This window comes from Haliaeetus leucocephalus, unplaced genomic scaffold, assembly GCF_000737465.1.
Source record: "Haliaeetus leucocephalus isolate CR32 unplaced genomic scaffold, Haliaeetus_leucocephalus-4.0 Scaffold225, whole genome shotgun sequence".
In the NCBI taxonomy this organism is placed as follows: Eukaryota; Metazoa; Chordata; class Aves; order Accipitriformes; family Accipitridae; genus Haliaeetus; species Haliaeetus leucocephalus.
Window position 1 is genome coordinate 566,437 of NW_010972661.1, and position 21,369 is coordinate 587,805.

General features: G+C 41.7%; 1 protein-coding gene across 1 annotated transcript in view; it reads right to left on the reverse strand.

Moving 5' to 3' along the window:
* The window catches only part of NRG1 (neuregulin 1), a 296,898-nt gene extending 279,212 nt beyond the window's left edge, over positions 1 to 17,686 (reverse strand). The window contains exon 1 of the mRNA XM_010567061.1: positions 17,622 to 17,686. The gene's annotated coding sequence lies outside the window, so the exon portion shown is untranslated. The remainder of the gene's footprint in view (positions 1 to 17,621) is intronic.
* Positions 17,687 to 21,369: the final 3,683 nt, after the last annotated feature.

Here is a 21,369-nt window from a genome sequence, read left to right on the forward strand (position 1 = left end):
GGAGGGGCTTTTTTTTTGGTTTTTCCATAAAAGTGGTTTTTGTTTATTTTTGGGGGGGGGGGGGGTATGGTATGTGTGTGTGGGTTTATTTTTCTCACTGAGTAATTGAAGTATTTTTTGAAGTCTCAGTGAAAAGTTCCAGGAACTTTTCTGTGGCCGCAGGTTGGTTTACAGACCTGAGAACAGTCACTGATACTGGGGAATCCCTTTAATTAGTAATAGAATCATTAAAAGGTTCTTTGGTCTTTTTTCATGACCATGCCATAATACATAATGTCAAATAATTGCAATGAGATGCTCTGTAGGCCAGAGAAAATGATCCTTTGAAATGAGAAACAGTCTTTTGAAGACGCTGTCTTTTTAATTTCCCTTGCTTTCTGCACGGATTACAAGGTAAATTATAAGCATTTGTTCTTAACAGTTGCAGTAGAAACATTTAGGATGCCTGAGAGAAGAGAACTACAAAAAATACAGATTATTGGATGTCTGTCTTTGTGTGACAGAAGATGGATTAAAATGATAAATTATGGTTTACCTAATAAAGATTTTATAGACTGTGGTTTATGATATCTTGTAGCACTTCCACCACATTGCGAGCAGCTTTTCAGACTAACAACAACCTGTGATGACACAGCATCCCTACAGTGGTAATAACTCACTTTCCCATACAATCTGCAAACTAATAATGGAAGTTAGTAACAGGATAAATCCATGGAACAATGGCCCTCACCTAAACTCTGGTTAATCAATCAAAAGGACATGAGATCTTCAAGAGAGTGAAGAGAATTTGCTGCAGCAAAAGGTCCCACAACATCTTTGAACTCCCCTTTAGCCAGCAGATAACTGACAGAAGCACGTGGAGGAAGGCAGAAAGCAAGGTGGACAACTGGTTAGAACAGCAAGCTGTGGAAACAACAACATGCTAATGAATTCAAATGGAAACAACTGTGAGGGGAAGCTCCTTAAACTTAATTAATACTCAAACCATTTCCCTTCCCCTTTTCCCAGAAATGAGGAGAGGGGAGAGATTTTCGTTGTCCAAAGTTTAGCAAATTACTTCCTTTGTTTCTGCCAAAATCTGAACAAAATGTTCAAACCTGGATACAAAATTAGGCTCCCAAGCCTATTTTTAGAGAATTAAGTATAAAGTCACGTTTCTGTAATCTGTGTCTCTGTAGGTGGATCCCTCCACTCAGCCATTCAGTATGTGATATGCACAGAAATTTGCAGAGGCGAGGGCTTTAGCAAATAGAGCTGAGCCTTTCAAAAGCACAGTCAAGCAGCTTCCAATACAATTAATGCACAAAATAAAACACTGTGTAGAGTTTTGAAATATCTCTCCCCTGATACCAGGAAAGTGCCTGGCAGCCACGTCTCCTCCCCAAGTCCCACTGTTCAACACCTAATTTAATGCATAAGTATGCCCTGCAAGAGATAAGCATGGTGGACAGCTTAGTAGTTTATTTTTAGTTGTTTACACATTTCAGCTTTTTTCCTGTGGGTTGACCTGTTGAGTCCTAAATTGCAAGTCTGAATGCAAACGCTTATGGCACCAAAAGATCATTCCAGGGGTATTTCTAAATAGGCACTGATGAGTGTGTAGCCAGTATTGTATTCCAATTTTCTGCTTCATTTAGAGAAGTGGAAAACAAAGACAGAGCTGCACTAATTCCTGTGTTAGGCAGGTGGAGACCAGCCTAACTCAGGGTAAAGCAGTGGGAATACTGCAAACTAGAGAGGGTCTGCAGAGGGAAAGCAGCCCCTCCCAATGATTGCGCTGGTTAGTCCTGCACCAGTAGTGAAAGGTGATTGCTGCCTCTCCCCAGGGCTTACTGTGAAAAATCTCCTTTGTCTTTCATCCATGATGCTATCAATTTACAGTCCTACCTGCTAGTCCAGGAGCTTATCACCCCCATAAATGATAAAATTAAGGGTTTAGTTATAGTCAAACAAATCTACTAATATAAGCTATTTATAGGCATGAGCTTTTCCTCTGGGGAAGCAAAGGGCAGTCAGCTGGTTCTTATCAATGACTGGAAATTGCCTCAAAGTGGTATGACATCTATACCAAAATGCTGCTGATGAAGGCAGCTAGGGTGCAGTTTCTGAGGTGCTGGTCTTGGGTGAGTTTCCTCTGTCATGAAGGGGAACGGTGTTAATGTTCAGTCAAAGGTTTGGGAGACTTTGCTGGATGCCTGATGGTAGCAACGTGCAGGCTTTTGCTGGCTGTCACTACTGACCTGGCTTAGCCACTCTCTCATTCCTGCAGCATGTTGCCTTAGGCAAAACCAAAGGGCTTACACAGCAAAATGAAAATCAGACAATTCAGGTGTAGTAAAAAAGGCTAAAAAACCCCAGACTAATCAGGGGATGGGAATCTGTGGTGGTCTGAGAAAAAAAAAGAGGGCAATGGCGAGTTTTAAATTGCACAGCAGGTCTAAGGAAGTCACAGTGAAAACTCCCTCATGAAGTGGAACAGACTGGAAGGTGAAAAACTTCTCTCACTGATCTTTGGCAAAGCAAATTAGACAGACTTACAGGTTTGATTCAGCAGTTGCCGGATGAAACTGTAGTTGAGGCTGTTGCATCCTGCCAGACCAGAGGCAAATACCCACTTGGCCCCACAAAACTGGGCACCTTATGCACTGCTGTGCATCTGGGATTTCCTGTAACTGCTAGCAGACCACCTCACAGGCCAACATTTTCAGCGGTGCTCTTAATTCTGCAACTGTGGAGCTGGACAGCAAATCTTTATAACTTGGAATATACCATGGCACAAACTCTCAATGGAGTTTCCTTCTTATTTCAAATTTATGTTGCAAGGTAGGAATGTGACAGCAAACTTGTGTGTGGGATCAACGGCCCTGAGAGGAACTGGTTACAAGAATAAATAGAATCCTCACCACCTTTCTAACTCTGACCCTTGAGTACAGAAAACTAAAACACTGGGGGAGAAAGGCTTTTTAGAATTACCCTGAAAATAACTCAAGCGTCTAATTTCTCTGTTTTTTTGTGAAGGGTTTTGAGACTGTGACAAAATGTCTCTATCCATGGCAAAGCAAGGAAAACAATAAGGCCCTTCCTGGTTTTCTTCAGTAAAAAGATTTGCTCCCTGATCACTGGGAGGGAACCTGAAAAATTCCCAACAAAATTCTCCCTCGGACTTTCAGACCAGAATAGCAGGAAATAAAATATTAGACAGAAAAAAAACCAAATTCCACAAACTACAGGATTTTTTTCACACCACCACCACACCCCCCCCCCCCCACCCCAAATTTCTCTTTCTGAAAGAAAATGGGCTTTCCATGAGATGACCTTCAACATCACGGAGGAAGTGAGAGGATTAGAGAGCACAGCACAGTTTGGTGCCAGCATCACTTCTTTCAGAAGCTCATCATGCTCTCTAACTACTGACAAGCCTCTCCAGAGAGAGTTGGGGAACACAATTCCTGCAGGAGTGCTGTCTTCGTCAGCTGTGTTACAGCAACTCTCAGTCCCAACTATATTCCTCTCTTTGCATGCTACAGAGAACCGTTTTAGTTTTCAGCCTTGCTGAGCCTGTTTAATCTTGATCACTATCAACCTAATTCCCTGATGAGCCAATCTGTAACATACTCTGGCTCCTATTGCTGGAGCTGATGACTGAATTTGCTTAGTTGAGGAATGGATCTCCTTGACTTTCATTTTGAAGCAATGGTACTTCATTGGCATTGGTCATTCCAGACTGATTTCAGTTAAGCTCCCAGGGTGTGTTTAAAAGATTTACTCACTCGGGGCCTCAGAGCAGCGGTTGGAGGAGGATAAGAAAGAATTTCATGCAAGTTCTTTGTTTCTAAACCACTTTCTATGCATAAGGTTGTGCAAAGATTTCTGAAAACAACCATGGAAAATACCACTTCAGGACAGGATTTACTGGTCTGAAAGCAATTGCTTTATGCTGAGAGTCCTCCTGTCCTTTTGAGAGTCCCCCTGTCCTTTTGACTGTGAAACTCACCCCCTAACTTCCTTCTGATCAAAAGGAACATGGTAATTTATAGGGCTGCCATGGTTTAACCCCAGCCAGCAACTAAGCACCACGCAGCCTCTCACTCACTCCCCCCCATCCAGTGGGATGGGGGAGAAAATCGGGAAAAAGAAGTAAAACTCATGGGTTGAGATAAGAACAGTTTAATAGAACAGAAAAGAAGAAACTAATAATGATAATGATGACACTAATAAAATGACAACAGTAGTAATAAAAGGATTGGAATGTACAAATGATGCGCAGGGCAATTGCTCACCACCCACTGACCGACATCCCACCAGTCCCTGAGCTGCGATTCCCCGCCCCCACTTCCCAGTTCCTACACTAGATGGGACATCCCATGGTATTGAATACACCTTTGGCCAGTTTGGGCCAGCTGCCCTGGCTGTGTCCTGTGCCAACTTCTTGTGCCCTGGCTGGGCATGAGAAGCTGAAAAATCCTTGACTATAGTCTAAACACTACTGAGCAACAACTGAAAACATCAGTGTTATCAACATTCTTCGCATACTGAACTCAAAACATAGCACTACTAGGAAGACAGTTAACTCTATCCCAGCTGAAACCAGGACAAGGGCCTGTGAAGATGCTGAGAAATAATAATCTTAAATTTAAAAAAGACCAGAGGTTTTTTTTAAAAAAAAGCTTTTTCACCTCCTATATGATTATTTGTAGCACAGAGTTCTCAGTTTTTGCAAACACTTCCAAAATACCAGATTGTTCCCATTTCAATTTAGACTTTTAGAAAGGGGGTTACACTGATACATTCAAAGGTATAGCTATCTGTAGTATAACACATTCATAGATAATAATAGACTAGACTAGACTAGACTATTTCAGTTGGAAGGGACCTACAATGATTATCTAGGCCAACTGTGAATACTGTGCTAGTGGCTGTAATTAACAAAATTCAGCGAAGTTATTCAGCTAAATAAATAATATTGAATTATTAAAGTTCTTATAGAAACTAAAGGTCTCTTAAATGACCCTTCTTCAAAGTCAAAATGACTTTTAAAAAAGTTCACAGCTTTATCTTTTACAAGAAAGGAGTTGGATGCTTTTTACTTTCCAGCTAGAAAGCACAGGCAAGGAATACCACACCTGGCATGATTTAGTAGTCAATGTTACTTATTAAGAGGCATGCACCACACATGGCACAGGGGTATTTATCACAAGCTCACCCTATGAAGAAAGACAGAGATGGACTGTGTCAGCACAGCAGTCAAATGCTCTCACCAGGTAGCAGGAAGCCTGCTACCCAGTGACATAATGACAACAGTTTGAACACAGCCCTACATGCCCTGAAATCGCTCACTTCTGACCCAAACATACAAAGCTCAAGACACCTAAGAGCTAAAATCATTATACCGTATGCCCTTGCTCCTTGCAGTTTCCCTGCCTCCCACCCTTCACATTTTCAGTAATATCTGAATGCCTGAAATAAAGCCTCGGATATCGCTGACTTTAACACCCTGCTTAGTGCTTTTCCCCCTCTTTCCTCTATCATGTTGCCATTTGTGTTCATTTTCACAGAAACACTGGCTTTACAAAAAGAAAATCTAAGAGCAATAATAAATGTGGACTGAAAATCCAACTCCATCTAGAATTACCATACTGAAAAAAACAGATGTGTGTGTTTATTATAAACACATGCCTGGCCAGCCTCTACTTTGCCTGCAGCTTGCTTTTACTCTTGATAGAGGATTCAAAGATTTAACAGGGCAGTCAGGAAAACAAACAAGAAGTTATCTTCTGCAGGCCTGCTGCAGCCTCATATGCATTCACAGCAGGAGTGAGGGGAGGTGTGGTGTGTGCTGCAGTGCTGGCGCTCTCTCTGAGCGTCAGGGTGTTGGCAGGGCACCTGCAGACCTGCTTATGAATCTTGAAACTCAGGAGGGTATTATCTAGAGGAATAGAGAGCTATGTTTTACTTAAAGTCCAGGTTGTCTCCACAACAGTCTCAGACTGCTGTGGAGGCAGTCACTCCTGATGTACAATGGTGTAAGAGTGAGCAGACAAGGGGGCTGTTTTGGTTTGTCCCCAGAACTTCACAGTGAGGACTGGCATAAGGGCAGGCCTTGGTGCTGCGGGAAGAGATACGCTATTCCTTTTGTTATCTAGAGTCAGGGGCACCAAACTCATCTTGGAGGCATGTGAACAACTGATACCATCAACAATGTCATCAAAAAGCTGCTTCAGACACATGCCTCCAGATTCAGTCAGGGTCATCTCTGCCTTTTACCTTCATATCCTGTGACCTGCTCTTGCCTGCTGTCAGAAGAGATTTTAACTGACCTCTTTGTAAAGATTGCTTTGTTTTGCCTCCACCTGCCTTTTCTGGCCTTCATTCATTGAAGTTCAACTAGTACAAAAGAAAGAAAATTGGAGGATCCTTTCTAAGCTCTGCATTAAGGAAGGTTTTCCACATCCAGGAGCCAAATGACCAATTTTCCAGTGCATAAGCAGTGCAGGGTGGACACAACTGACTCTACCATTCTTCACAGGCACTCTTGAAGAGGGATGTCCCTACTTACCAAATTTGCAGCAGGAAGGTGTGACAGAATGTGTATTTTGCTGTCAGTTCCCATGGCTGGGCAGTTCTGAGCTGCTCAGTGAGCTTTGAATCCAAAACTTCCAAAAATTAAAACCGCAGGTCTATCATGGCTATGCCAAAGCCCCAAGCCCAGCAGATTCATTGAAACCTTACAAAGATTAGCCAATAGACAGTGACAAAATCCTTACAGCACAAATTGCAATTAGTACAAGCAAACAGGACCTCTTTAACATCAAGCATCTGTTTGCAGTCTATTTTAATCATGGTACCTTCAGGTTTCCAAAGAATGGAAATTGAGGGCACAGCTATGTGCTCTGAATTTAAGAACAGATGCAAACTGATGCCTGCTGGGCGTGATCATGCTGGTAACCTTCTGTATCAGAGAGGGAAATGAAACCCAATACAAATGGGATTAGCAAGAATCGAAGTGAGGTATTTCTCTGCAAGCAAAACAGAAACCATTATGCATTCATTGGAAAGAGGATAGAAAAAATCTTGGGGCTTGACTCCTTGCCTCATACCAATAGGCTTAAGACATGATAGAAACCTGGCAAACTTGACTTCTCCACTTACTCTAAACAAGAGCTATTTCCATAGGGAGGGAGCTGCCTCATGCTTGTGACAGGGTGACAGAATATGGTGCACTCATTTTGAGCTGAGTACTTGATATTCTGTAAAGCTATACACTCGATTATCTGTGGCAGCCTGTTTCTGTAGCTATAGCCTGGATTGTAGTCTGCCTCCTACCTCCCTTCTAGCAGAAGGTTGATCTGCTGGGTAATTATCTTTCTTATGTGTTGCAGGGGCAGGCATTACATTTTCAAGAGACTGGTGGGAAGGTAGAAGTACTTCACATAGCCACGGTAAGAGAAATCTACTTGCACTACTACAAACAGCTGTCTTGCAGAAGCCCCCACCTGCCTGCAGAAGCCAATCAGTAAGGATTGTTTGGCGACAGGCAGAAGCAATGGGAAGAAAAGTAAAGTCATCCTGTTAAGAAGGCAGTCCTGTGAAACTCCAAGGCATGGGGCTTGAGTGTCTCCTACAGGTTGACATGTTCCAGTAATGCCCATGGTGAACTGAAGTGCTCTTGCTATTTCACCAGTACTGTGGGCAGCAGTATGAACAATTTTTCTGTGGTGCTGTGTTTCACAGCTAGACTGACCACTTGTAGAAGCCTTTCCCCTCACTCAAGCCTTCCTAACACCTCTGGTTTGGACTTTAATGTCTAATAAGGGTTGAGCTGAAATGTCAGCCTTTCCCTGAGCAGAGATGCTAATAGTATCTTTCTTCTGCCATGAATCCACCACTTCACCTGAAAACTACTCCTGCAAAAGGAGGGTTTTGACTAGTTTTTCAGTCAGTTCTTGCAATTGCAGGATTGGGAGAGATGACACAAGAAAGGAGTCAGGGAAGCACGGCTAGGAGTTGGGGTAAGCACTGACCTCCCAGATCCTGGATAGCTTTAGATGAATGTGAAGGTATGGAGAGACAAAGATGCAGAAGTGTAGAGCTAAGGTTGAATTTCAAGGTACTGGGCAGGTGCAACGTGATAACACCAGATGTTGGAGAGAACAGCTGTCACACCGTCTGAATATGTGGCCTGCCCACATACAATCAGTGCTTGTGAAAGGCCCAGTCTACTTCAGCAACACATTGAGACCTTTATCTGAAGGGCTTTTCCACCTCTTTCCCTCTTCTCTCTTTGCTAGATCACCTGGAGACCTACAGATGTGGTTAGCAGCAGGGGCCACTAACAGGGACAAAAGGGACCAATAAGCCATCCTTGCAAACAATCAAGGCTGGCCATATAGCACGACCATCCTAGAGAGGACTAGACGTTGGGAAGGCTGACGAGGCATGCAGAGATCTTAGCTGACTTAATCTGGGGCTAGTGCAGCCTAAACCTTGTTCCTCATTCTAATGACTGGGCCAACAGCCCTGTTTTATCATTGGCCTTGGAAAACAGTAGCAAAAAGCTTTTTGTAAACACTTTAGCAATGGAGAGAAAATCCCAAATGCTATAATTCATTTAAAATCACAGAAAAAAAAAATTAATTCTGCACACTGGAAATATGAAAGTAGCCCAAAAACATTACAGCAGCTTCATAAGAGACTGTGAGTGGCATTTTTGTTTGTTTGTTTCGCCCTCCTGAATTTATGTCAGCCCCACTTGACATCATTTTGTCACTTGCATCCCATTTTTGCCCTTGTAGGCCCTATGGACTTAGTCCTGATTTACAACACTGAGCGGAAAGCAGGACCTTGGCTACATCTACAGGATGGCATGGGAAGATGGCTGCAGCCAGTGTCATGCACACAATTCCCTTTGTGTTTCTGTAGGCTTAGTCAGCATGATGGCAGGAGTTACCCTGTGACAGCGATCAATACATGTGGGCTGGTGTAGTGATTGCCAAACAAGAAGTAAAAGGCTGTTCTCTTACAGAAAAATACTTTAACCTTGTTATAAGTGGGGCATATTAAGAATAACATAGGAAAAGATCCTTACTGACACTCTCACTCTGGTCTGACCAGCCTAACTGTGAAGCAGTTTCATCCTTCGAAATCTTATCTACACCAGTAACAAAAATCCCTGTGCAGTTCACTCTAAGTGCCCTATCAGCACAATTGGGCTTTATACAAGTGAAGGCCCACTCCTACAGGCAGCCCACAGCCCACAACACTTAGCTGTGCATGAATAAAGGGAGCCAGGGAAAAGAAAGGGAGGGAGAGATGTTTCCCTTCCTGAGCTACAATGCATGCCTCTGTAAAAAGTTTCACAACATGTCCTGTTTTATTTCACGAAATACAACCTGCTACTTTATGAGCTGTTCAATTCAATAGCTTGCTTGCTTTTCTGTTGAGCTCACATTGCCTACTGCACCCTGACCATCTACTACTTGGACAACTTCTGGGTGCTCTTAGCATGTTTGTCATAATTTTTGTGACTTTTTGTGCTTTTCCCAGTTAAGGATTCAGGTGCGATAACTAAAGATGTGTTGCACATTTCAGCTGAGTAAGCTTGTGTAAAGAATTTAATGTATCTAAGCAGGAAATCAGCTGCTGGCTGGTCATGTCAGCCACATTGTTCTCCTGGCTTCTCCCAAACATACTTCCTCCTCTGTTCTTTGTGTGATTGTTTGGAAACTGTCACGTCCAAGTTACCTTTAAGTGCACCATACCTGCCTAGTGCAAGAGCAGAAGGAGAGCTGCAGCAGCTAGAACAGAAAGGGCTTGTAAGCAGTGTTCCTTCTGACCTTTCAATGTTCTTCTTCCTCATATAAATACAAACTTCATGTGAAAACACTACAGTGAGAGCAGAAGTCTTCCTTTTTTTGAATTCTTCCTCTAAAAGACTGTTAAGAGTTGTGGCAGATACTTTGGTCTGAAGTGACCTAATTACGATGCTTAATTATTTCAGAGCTGAAGTCTACTGTAGAGAAATTATGTTTGTCTTATACAAAAAAAATAAAGGATAGAAGCTAATTTTAGAGTTCAGGACAATGCTGTGGTGAAAGCATTGCATTTTAAAAAAGAAAAACATCACTGTAAGTGACTTGCCCATTCTGAACAAGAAAAGTAGTTTCAAACTACCTTTGTTGGCTATACTGAGAGCAGTTTTAAAATCCTGCTGTAGTGCTCCCACGACAAGCACTGCTGTAGAGATTTCACCAGATGCCTACAGATGATGTCAGGATCTCATAGGATGTGCATATCACTCAGAGGACATGACACAAGTTCTCCTAAATTAATTGCATAAATAATGTATAACTAGTTAAACTTTTGCAGTTTAACCAGTAAAGTACTCAATCTGAACATAATTACTGTGGAATGAGAATGGCTATTACATGATGAGCTGTAATACTGACATAAACTAACAAAACAGATAAATAAGAAGTATTTGAAATGTACTTCTTAACTCACTATATTGCAATAATTCATTTGTATCTTCTAGATAAAGGGAAGTTATCGAGTGCTGAGGAATTCAAACACTAAATTACTGCATGCTAGCTTTTCCATTCTGACTGCTGGGATGAACTCTTCAGGAGCTAAATTCCTCGGGCACACTGAGTCCAGAGGAGAACTGAGTGCCTCTAACGGCAGTTCAAGGTACTGTTGAAGGCGATGGAAAGGGAGATCCTAGAGCTGGCCAGAAGGGCTTAGGCAGAAATGCAGGCAGCAAAACATGGCCCAAACTTTTGGTGCTTTTGCATGAGGCATCCTTCTCTCTTTTCAGTTCCTCTACACTTAGCGTATATTAAGTGTTTACACAGGCACTCAGTGACGTGCCTCTTAGTTTGCAAGACATGCCTCTTACTCCCCTAAGTGACTACTACTTCATCTCTCATTCTCAGTTTTGCTGTTCACAATGAAGATGTCCATGAACAGGGACTGTCTGTGTTGCCGTGTGAAAAGTACATGTGAAATGACCTGCACCATGACTCCTGGATCTTGCTCCTTTTCATATAAACACCTTTGCATTGCTTCCCCTGTGAGTCATGGGAGGAGAGAGAGCAGCATTTTCTCCTGTTATGTTCCCTGATGTCCACTGATTTCTTCACTGAGGAGAAAGTCTGTTGCATAATGTGCCCCAGCAGACCTGGACATGGATGCTTTATTCGCAACCCTGAGGATCCTTCAAGCAAACCTACCTGTTAGTTCCCAGAGCTTTCTTTTTCATACCACGCTGCTAATGAACTTGGACATTGCTGTTATGGCAATACTGAACAGTTCCAACTCTACATCTCGATTGCTGACTTCATGCTACACTGAGAGTTAAACCTACTCGCCTGTTTCCTCAGCACTGCTGCTTATGGCAATATTCAGGCTCCAAACCCATCTAGCTCAACACGATTCTCCTGCCAGTTGCATTAAGCCAGGTTTCCTGACTCACTGTGAATCAGTATGATCAGAATACATTACTCATCAGCAGCTGGACACCTGAAAGGCTTAACTCAGCCAAAATAATGATGGAGCCACTCAAAAAGGAAGCTAGATCAAGTGGTAGCCTGGTTATGACCCATGGTCTTCTAAGTCTTATGTCTCATAGTGATTAATCCCAGGTATTCTTCACTAGTTTTCTGCCTGCTGCAGGTTGCCTGTCTGCTAGATTATCTCATCCTGATAGACTAGCATAATACCCAAAGCACAGCGTCTAACATCCTTTCCAGAGTTTTCATCATAATTATTACCTATCTGGGCATTCTTGTAATTCATGTAAGTTGCTAACACTTCTTTGAATTTAACTAAACTCTTGGCTTCAAAATCTTCCCATGGCAGTGGATTCCACAGTCTAATTACATCTTGTGAAACTGTCATCTTTAATTTCTACCACTGCCTCTGCATTCTTATCTTTTGAGGCAGAAGTGTCTATTCTTCCATGTTTAGATCACTCCGGTTTGTGTTTTCTATCACCTCCTGTTTGTCCTATTCACAAAAGAAACAGTCAGATGCAAGAGTACTGACTTAAAAAAATAAAATAATTTGATTTCTGCACAAAGCAGGAAAAGCCAAAGGCTGCTTTAATTTGATCTAAACAACAGGTGCTTCTGTAAACCTCTGCAGTTTATGCCCTTTTCCTACATCCCAGCCAATTGCTGCGCATTCACACTCTCCATGGGTTAACTACCTTCTAAGGACCAATTTCTCCCCTACTGAACACCTGAATGAAATCACTGGATAATGCTCATTCATACTGGCTGAGGACCTGGTTTATAGCATTTTATCTGCATGAGCTTTTCACAAAATGCAGATGAAGGCAAATTCTCCTTCTGTCTTCATTGCCTTTCATACCATGCTCTTGAATTTAACCCTTTATTTTAGTTTAGCTTAATTCTGAGTGAGAGTGCCCACACCAGGGTCTAATTCTGTGCAATAAATGCACTTCAGAATTTAATTCAGATCCTATTGCCTGAGTGTCCCCATGTAAACAGGTTCCAGAATATCTATGAAATATATCTGTGAAATACAAGATATAAGATTAAAAAAAAAAAAGAAGAAAAAGCAATTATTGGATGTTTTTGTCTTTTAAATCCATCATCTGGAGGCAGTCATTAAAAAAAATTCTGATAACCCTGAACTTTTCACAACTTTAACACCTTGAAGTATTTAAAGATCAGGGTCTGCTCTTTCTGAACCCCATGAATGCCCCTCACCTGCACCCCCATCTTGAGCAATAGACAAAAACTTCTTGCTGGGGCTCACTCTGCAGTGGTCTGACACTGCTGAGACTCTCCTGACTTGCTTGTCTCCCACTGAGCACTGGCATGTGCTTTTGTCTGATCTCTACCATCGCATCTGCCTGTCTCCCTCATCTGGAAAAGCAGACTTTTTCTGTGTTGTTTTAATGTTGTAGGTAAAGAACCTGAGAGCCATAATCCAGCACTGGCATGTGTCATCACCTCGGAAAATCAACAACCTTATGTCCTTGTCCTGTCACAAATTCACTCCAAAATTGTTCAGCTTCATAAAACCCTACGTGCATTAGGAGCCTGTAACTGCAAATGAGTGGTGTCCAGCCATCCCACTGCCCTTAGAAGCTGCCCAACACAATGAAAGCCATTGACCCTCTCTCTTGGTAGCTGCTGGTTTTCTGCTGCTTGAAGATCTCAGCACCAAAATTTGTGCCAAAGTGACATTTCTGTAGCCGCTCCCATTAACTGGAACAAAAACAATCATTTAAAATTGACAGCTGTGATGGAATGAAATGTTTCCATAGAAGGCACTGCACAATTATTTCTTGCTAATTCCAAAATCATGGGCAGGATGGTCCTGTGGAAGATTTTCCATCCAATTTGTATTGTGATAGGCATGATTAGGATGCTGACAAAATCAAGTCATCATGGTATATAAGTCAGATCACAGAAAGGATAAGGGTTTAACTCTTGTAATAAAAAAGTCAGGTGGCAGCCATGCTGTTAGTAATATAGATTTGCTTTCTAAATTTTGCCCGTGAACTCTGCCAGTAGAACTAGTGGTCACTAGCAGACTGCAGAAACAATTTGGCATGTCTCAGGTAGTCAGCTAGTTTGCTTTTTAATGAATGGCCATTAAAAAAGCTAGGAAAGTCAGAGATAGCAAGCAAACCCAGAAAGCATTATAAATTCAATTATAATCATTAATTTTGCTGATACAATACTTATGCCCAAATCCACTAAAATGAATAGTGGCCACCCAAGCAGCCTCAGTGCATTCTGAATAGGAATTTTAAGAAGCAAAATACAACAGTCAAGAAACCCAGAATGCAGCTTGATAGCTTGAAATTTCTTGCTTCTGTTTCAGGTATGAACAGTGACTAGTGTGTCAGAAAATCAGTCTGTTTTTCACATCTATGTCAGTTGGTATAAGACAATATCTGTTATTACCTCTTCCTGCAGTGCCTGCCTCAGGTAATACTTAGGAGCTCAGTATGCACAGCAGGAATTCATAATGAGCTCTTAGTTTAGATTCCCATCACTACAAAAAAGAAAGGTTAAAAAAACATTCAGAAGAAAAAATCTGGTGTCCATCAAAACCAAATGGGAGCCCAGGGTTTGAAGAGACACAATAAAAGAGCAATGGATTTGATATCACAAGTCATTACAGTAGTGCAACAATACTTTCTTCCCACTGAAAGAGCCCAGGACTTTATCACAATGTCACATCAGAGTCCCTGGCATTTAGCCCTTGGAGAATAGCTACTTCCTTTCTAAACACTGGTGCAAACTTAGCTGGATTGACAGCCCCAGGACCTGACCCGTTCAATTTAGCTACACAACAGGAACAATGCTGTCAAGACTGAGATGCCTCTAGCTCTGATCCCCAGGACATCTGTGAAAGGACAGTTTTGCCCTTCTGCCCTTGAGAGAGTTCAGTCAGTCTCAGTCTTATGGGGAGCAAGATTTCTTTGCCAGCTCACCTTCCAGTCCTTGTTTCCTAAAATCCTAGCTACTCTGTATATAGCTGTCTTCATTTTAATTTGATGCAAAAAATTCCATTACATTCTTCTCCTGTCCACTGCAGACTACCAGAAGACAACATTTACCTGATGGTTTTGGAGGAGACAGCTTATTTCCAAAGCAGCAAGATATTTTCTGCAGCTTAGGTGCTAGACCAAGTATCTGGCTATGTGTACAATACAATACACAGGACTTTGCCACTGATTTTACCATAGATAATAGAATTAGAAGATGATGTTGTTTGGAAGGGCCCTCTGGAGGACATTGAGTCTAACCCCTGTTCAAAGCATGACTTCCAGGTTCAATCAGCTTGCTCCAAGCCTTGTTCAGTGAAGTTTTGGGTATCTCCAAGAATGGGGATTGTACACCTTCTTTCAGCCTCTATTCCAGTGCTGCCCCACTCTCAGATGGAGATTTCTACATTTTTACAGGGCTTAGATGCCTTCCTTTTTCTTGCCCTTTAGTCTGTCCACCTAGATAAACTATCTCTTCCTGTTTGTACAAGGCTTTGTCATTCGAAGGAGACCATCCTTAAAAATAATAATAAAGTCCTAAAAACATTTTGAGATGCTGTTGGGAATCTCCAAGGTTTGCATGGCTACAATAATTTCAACACTAATCCATGTAGGTCTAGTTTCCGACCCGGAGAGTGGGAGAAGCTACATACAAATGAATGGGGGGAAAAAATAATAATTAATTGGCCAAGCATTGTAAGCATTGTGAATAGCCTTGCCCACCCAATAGCTCACCTGCTTGGTATTACTATGCTGTTGCTTTTCTTGCCTGAAATCTCCCCTGAAAACTCATATAGTATAGCCCCAAACTGTTCTGCCTAGAGAGGAAGCACAGCAGATGTTAACGAAATCAATCACAGTTCAAAATGCGGCTTGAGATCTAATCACAATCCATCTTGAAGTTTGATTAAGTGCTCTAACAACTTGAGGAAGAAAAGAAAAAAGCCAAAAATAGAGTGCTGCTCTAGACAGGTACAGAACTGATGACTAGGTGAGCTAAAAGGAAGATATAATAGTGTATTGTATTTCACATAAACTTTAAGTCCCCCAAAAGTGCTTTGCAGCTCATCCTCTCCCAAACCATGGGACTGTCTGAGGCTGTTGCTTCTTTCTGTTGCTGTTTTTTTCATCTAGGACCTGAAAGAATGTAATCCCTGTGTTGTAGTTCAGATCCACTCATTGACTGCTAAAGGCATCCTATGGTGAGCTAAGCATCAGCCTGAATTCCCCTGGTGCTCAACCTCCTGTCTTTGGGAGATATTATAATCTTTTTAATTCCACCTGGCACAAATACAGGCCCAGGTCCCTCAACTGCCTGTTGCAATTTCACAGTGAGTCTTCCTGTTGATCTCAAGGCCCATGCCCACATGTTTACTTACACACGGAACTGCTCATAGGATAGATACAGCTTCATAAACATCTGGTTTGATGCACTGCCCAGGATATCAACACTTTCAAGAAATAGTTTACGGAAGTGACCATCAGACTGCATAAACAATAAGACTTAAACAAACCATCAGAAGACTAAAAGGGGAACAAATACAGTATGACTCATTCAAGCATTTGAGGCAAAGAAATATGGTAAGAAGAAACAACCAATTCTTTGCTTAAGAGCCACAGATCAGTGAGACATTGGTCTGTGCTGTAAATTTTCCATTGTTCACTGTTCACGCAGCATAAAATCAGATTACAGCATCATTTAAGATAACATTATTACAGTTACATTTAGTTTGTGAGCAAGATTTTACCAAATATATTCAAATATATTAATAATAAGCCGTATCTTCATATATATATACCAAAGATGGAGTGTTTAGTAGACACATGGAAAATGTTAGAACTATGCTGAGGATGATGCATAGTTCAAAATGATCCCATCACTGTGCAGTATTTCACAACTGCTTTATACTACATTTCCATGAATGAGATGTTACAAATTATATAGCTCTGGTGGTCAGTCTTGAACCAGTGACAGACAGGGTTGTCACTCAGTCCCTGCCAGAGGGTGTCATTTGTCCTACTGTCCTTGAAGTGGAGGGATGAATGGATGCTTTTTCCAGATCTCAGGCCAGATAGTTTAGCTAAAAAACAGCTCACTGTGACATTTTCAGTCCTCAGACTGCTGTTCCAGACTCCCAGAACTGCTTTCTCTGGATCTTTTCACTGCCATCTCTTTTCCCTTCTGGTGTCCTCTCCATTTGCCATCACCTCTTCTTATCCTCTCCAGCTCATCCAGTTGTCCACTTCTTCTTTAAGTCACTATCTCCTTCCCCAGCTACCTTCTCTGTGATGCTGGACCAAAGATTGTTGGTCCCCGGAAAGTCACCAAGAGGAAAATATAGGACAGGAGTACCTTTTAGGAACAGTGAGGAGCAGGTGTAATTTTTAATTTGCTCTGTGTAATGAATTTTTCTTTCCCCTCCTACAACTCAGTAGATTCTCTCCCCGCAACACACACATCAGGAGAAGTGGCCACCAAGGACTGGGATCACTAGTGTTGGATAACATTGTGTGCATGCATAATGAGAGAGAAAGAGCGTATTATACCATGCAAGGGCTCATCTTCCCCCTCTAGCTGCTCCAGGAAGCACCAGAGAATCTAAGTGATAGCAGCTAAATTACCTCAAAACTGAAAGCAAGGTCTCTTCACCTATCCTAAGATGGATCAGTGCTCCTACACAAATCCAAGACTCACAGCTCTCATCTCCAGCTGGGAAAGTAACAATTCAGTGAAGAGCCTTGTCTGTGCATGGCTGCTAGCCTCTTCTTCTCTAGTCAGCTGAACTGTCTTATGCTTTCTTGGTGGCCAGTTTTCTCTGAACAGCATCTAGCTCTAAAAGCCTATTCTGCTGGTAAAATGGCCTGGCACTGGCCCTCACACATCCAGATCCTTGTATCTTCCAGGAAAAGCTACCTTTACCTAATGTTTTTAGTGAGGCATCAAAACCTTGCAGGCTGCTCCAACCAGAGGGAGCTAGGGGTGACAAACCTACCCTCTCTCTCTTCTGGAAACCCTCTGCAGAGTTCTTGCACCTTCCATGTGCACATAAAATAATACTATTTCAAGGACTCCCCCAACTACAAATTGACTCACTGTTAGAATTGCTGTGGATGTCCGTCTGTGTTGGCGCCAGGCTGTACTGAATTGACCCTTCAGAGGTGGCCCTTCCTGATAGTAAACAGGAGAAGAGAAGGGAGGAAGGGAAGGGGAAAAGAAAGGAAAGAAAAGGGAATATTTAGATAAACTCACTGAACAGATCTGCAGAGACCATTCACTATTTTTTAACAGAACTTCTTCACTATTCCTCCCACCTCCAACACACACACACTTGCACACAAACACATCTCCCAGCAGAAATCTGGGGAAGCTGGTTGCCTCAAGTCCTGCCAAGGAGTCTTGTTTGCTTTATCTGAGTGTCAACCCACTGGAAATGCCTTGTACTGGGGTCATTAAGGAGGGTGGACAGCACGAAAGCTGCAGAACTGGTGATGCCATTGCAACAGGTATGTGCAGGACTTCAGTGGCAGATAAGATCCTTGCAAACCAGGCTGTCAAGCCTGAGTTAATCTTTCAGCACTTCTTTAAGGACAGACACATATGATAGGACCTGAATGTTAAACATAAGCATGTCAGCCCTGCTGTCCTGTTCATTGGCAGACATTGCATGCAGCACAAAAATAGCTTGGCAGCATATCTCATTGCGAATAACTTTTCGCTCAGAAAAGTACAATCCAAATCCAATTTGGCATTAAGGGTATGTTTGACTCAGGTCAGCAAAAGCCATGTTATTAACCCGACATGTGTCTCCTTAGCAAACTGCACTTGTGAATTTGCTGTGGAGTGAATAGTCCTTGCTGCAGAAGGTGCAAAGGTACAGGCATCAGACTGCTCTGATGTTCTTCGTTCCAGACATGCTGCTCTGTAAATGAGGCATCAGAGGTGGACTGACAGCCTCACAGCCTGAAAGCACTTGAGTTCACGTATTTTGACATTCAAGTTCATGCTCACTACATTTCCAATCTAGTTCTCCTCTTTTTGGTCTTACTGCCTTCTCATTTGCACAAGGTCTGGGTATCAGTTAGCTCGTGTGACCTCCCTTTACCTGCAGTGTTGATGGAGGACCCTCAAGTATGTGCTATACTGTGAGCAATCCAAGGAATCTGAAAGGTTCATGGAGCTTTTACTAAAAATAATTTCTGTGTTGTTGCTACAGAGCAAACAATGAATCCATGAGCACCATAGGTACATGGCCATGTAAACAGCAGGAGATTTTACCAGTAAGGAGGAAAGGAAAGGAGCTTGGCATCTGTCCTTCAGTGCAAAGTCTCAGCCTGACTACTGAGGCAACAGTGAGACTAAATACCATTCTATAGATAAGCATTGTCTTCACTGAGCTCTTATTTCTCTTTAAATGATCTCCCTTCCTGACTTGTTCTCATAGAATTTGACTGGGCCATACATACTACTCAATAATGAAGGTGGATGATAAAATAGCATTCACATTAGTTACAGAATTTTTCAGAAAGGACATCCAGAATTAATTCTTCATTTGACAAAGTGCTGGAATTAACATATGAGTATTACACCATGTAGAAATGCTCATTATACTAGCTGAAGAGCAGTTAATGCTAAGTTATTGCTGACAGATGCTTTCACCCATTCATAAGAATACAGAATACCATTGAAATAATTTGTGTCTTGTAAGTGCAAAGGCTGAGGAGGAATTTCACTTTTATAGTCTCTACCTTGCAGCAGAATCAGCTGAAGCAAGATACAGGGCCATCCCTCCAAACCCTGACAGAGTACAAAGTTTTAGTATACTACTGTTGAGTTACTTTGAAGACTCCAGTCTCTTAGGGGCTTTTGTATGTTTATTTGTACTTACATCTGCTTGCAACAATGTTTCATTAAAAATCAGCAATAGCCCAAACACTTTCAGACTCTTCAAAATTGCCTAAGAGAATCAGCAAAAAAGGTAATTTGGTCATGAGCTCTTGTACTCTTGCTGTTTCACATGTAACAACAGCACACAGATTCTCTTGCTGTGAGGGAAGTGAGGTCAGTGACACATTGGCCTATTGTTTTGTTAAAGATCACATTATATTCAGAACTACTCTTTATTCAGTGCTATTTTCCTTGCTTTTCCAAAACAGCCGTTGCAAATCTACTAAAAAGCATCATGTCACCTACCTAGGCTTTCACTTTCTTCCTGTTTATCAAAGAAACCAGTTCTGAGGCATTCATGTATTTTATGAAAATTTTCTCAGAACTTGGTCTCTATTCCAAATCCCTTTTATCTTCAGCCTCTATTCATGCTGTTCCTCACTTTTGTTTGCACAATAGCTTTATTTTCTCTAATTGCATATTGGTTTAGTACTCATCCATCACAGCTTTTTTCCCCTCTCCTTTGCCTGCCTTGCCTTTGTTTCCTTACTAAGGTGTTTTAACTGTCCAGCATTTTTCAATAAGTCAGTACTGCTTTTATTATGTCTTTATGTCTTGAAACATTTCTTTACATGTCAAAACTGAAACTTCCCAAATGCAACGCTTGTAGAAGCCTCTGCGCCCATGTGCTGAATTAACACGTTTTTCCAGTCTACCTTTCTGTGAGTCTCTTGAAGGATTGCACCTTCAAAACAAGAAATAAGAAAACAAAAGGGGGGGAGGGGTATAAACACATACTGTATCTTTCCAGTGCTACTGGAAAATGCCTATTTCCAGTCAAATGTCAACACTGCTCTTTTGAGTTTGTGAATCTGTTTTTCTTTCTTTGGGGGAAACTGCAAACTATTTCAGAAGAACTGAAGCAATATTACATACTAAAGTATTTTTAAGTGCCTACAAAAATACTGTCAATTAAAATTGCATTTATAGTTTTGGCAATTTTCACTATTTTCTTTCCTTTCTTTTAACACTTGTGTTCTTTACTGTTTCAGCTCATTGGAATAAATGAAAATCAGGGAACCATGGCTCAAATGAAAAGTTCAGACAAAAAAGAACAGTAGCCTTTATGGTTTCAAGCCTGAGAACTTGATCCTTTCCTGCTCAAAAACCAAAATACTAAAGCCCTGAAACTTATCTTTCTTTACGATAAGTAATGATTTTAAAGGCAGGGTTAAGAAGAGAAGGTTAAAAGGGACCTTACTGTTGCCTTCAGCAGCCTCATGGGTGGGGAGAGCAAAGATGGAGACAGACTCTTCCCAGAGATGCACAGAGAAAGGGTGAGATGCAGCAGGCACAAGATACAACACAGGGCACTCTTGTGAGATCTCAGGAACAATTTTCTTCCCCAGAGAGGAAGGTCCCCATTACAGTGAGTTCTCAGGGACATCATGGGTTCTCCATTCTTGGAGCTATTCAAAACATAGCTGATCATGATGTGGAGCAATCTGATATAGCTGAACTAGTGTGGAGGAGGGGGAAGAAGAATCAACCTCCAGAGGTCCTTCCAACCTGCATTACTTTATGATTTGTGACACAGGCATTTAGTAATTCTAAATTTAAGTATTTACACCCCACACATTTGACAGAATAATCACTGACAGGCTCTGTGGTGCCTTCAGGAGATACTTAACTCTGCCTCCAAAAAAAAAAAAAAAGAAAAAAAAAAAAAAAATTTGGTCATCCATTACATTCTCTGCCTGGTTTGACATTGTGTCCTTTATAATTCAACCAGAGATAGCTGGAGTGAACAGTATGTGGAAAACACAAGACAGAATCATAGGGGAATCAGAACAGAAAAAACGATGCTGTGTTGGCAGATATAAATGCCAAGAAAAAGGACATATACAGATATTGTAGCCCTAGAATCTCTTTCAGGGAATAGCCTTCTGCTCAAGAA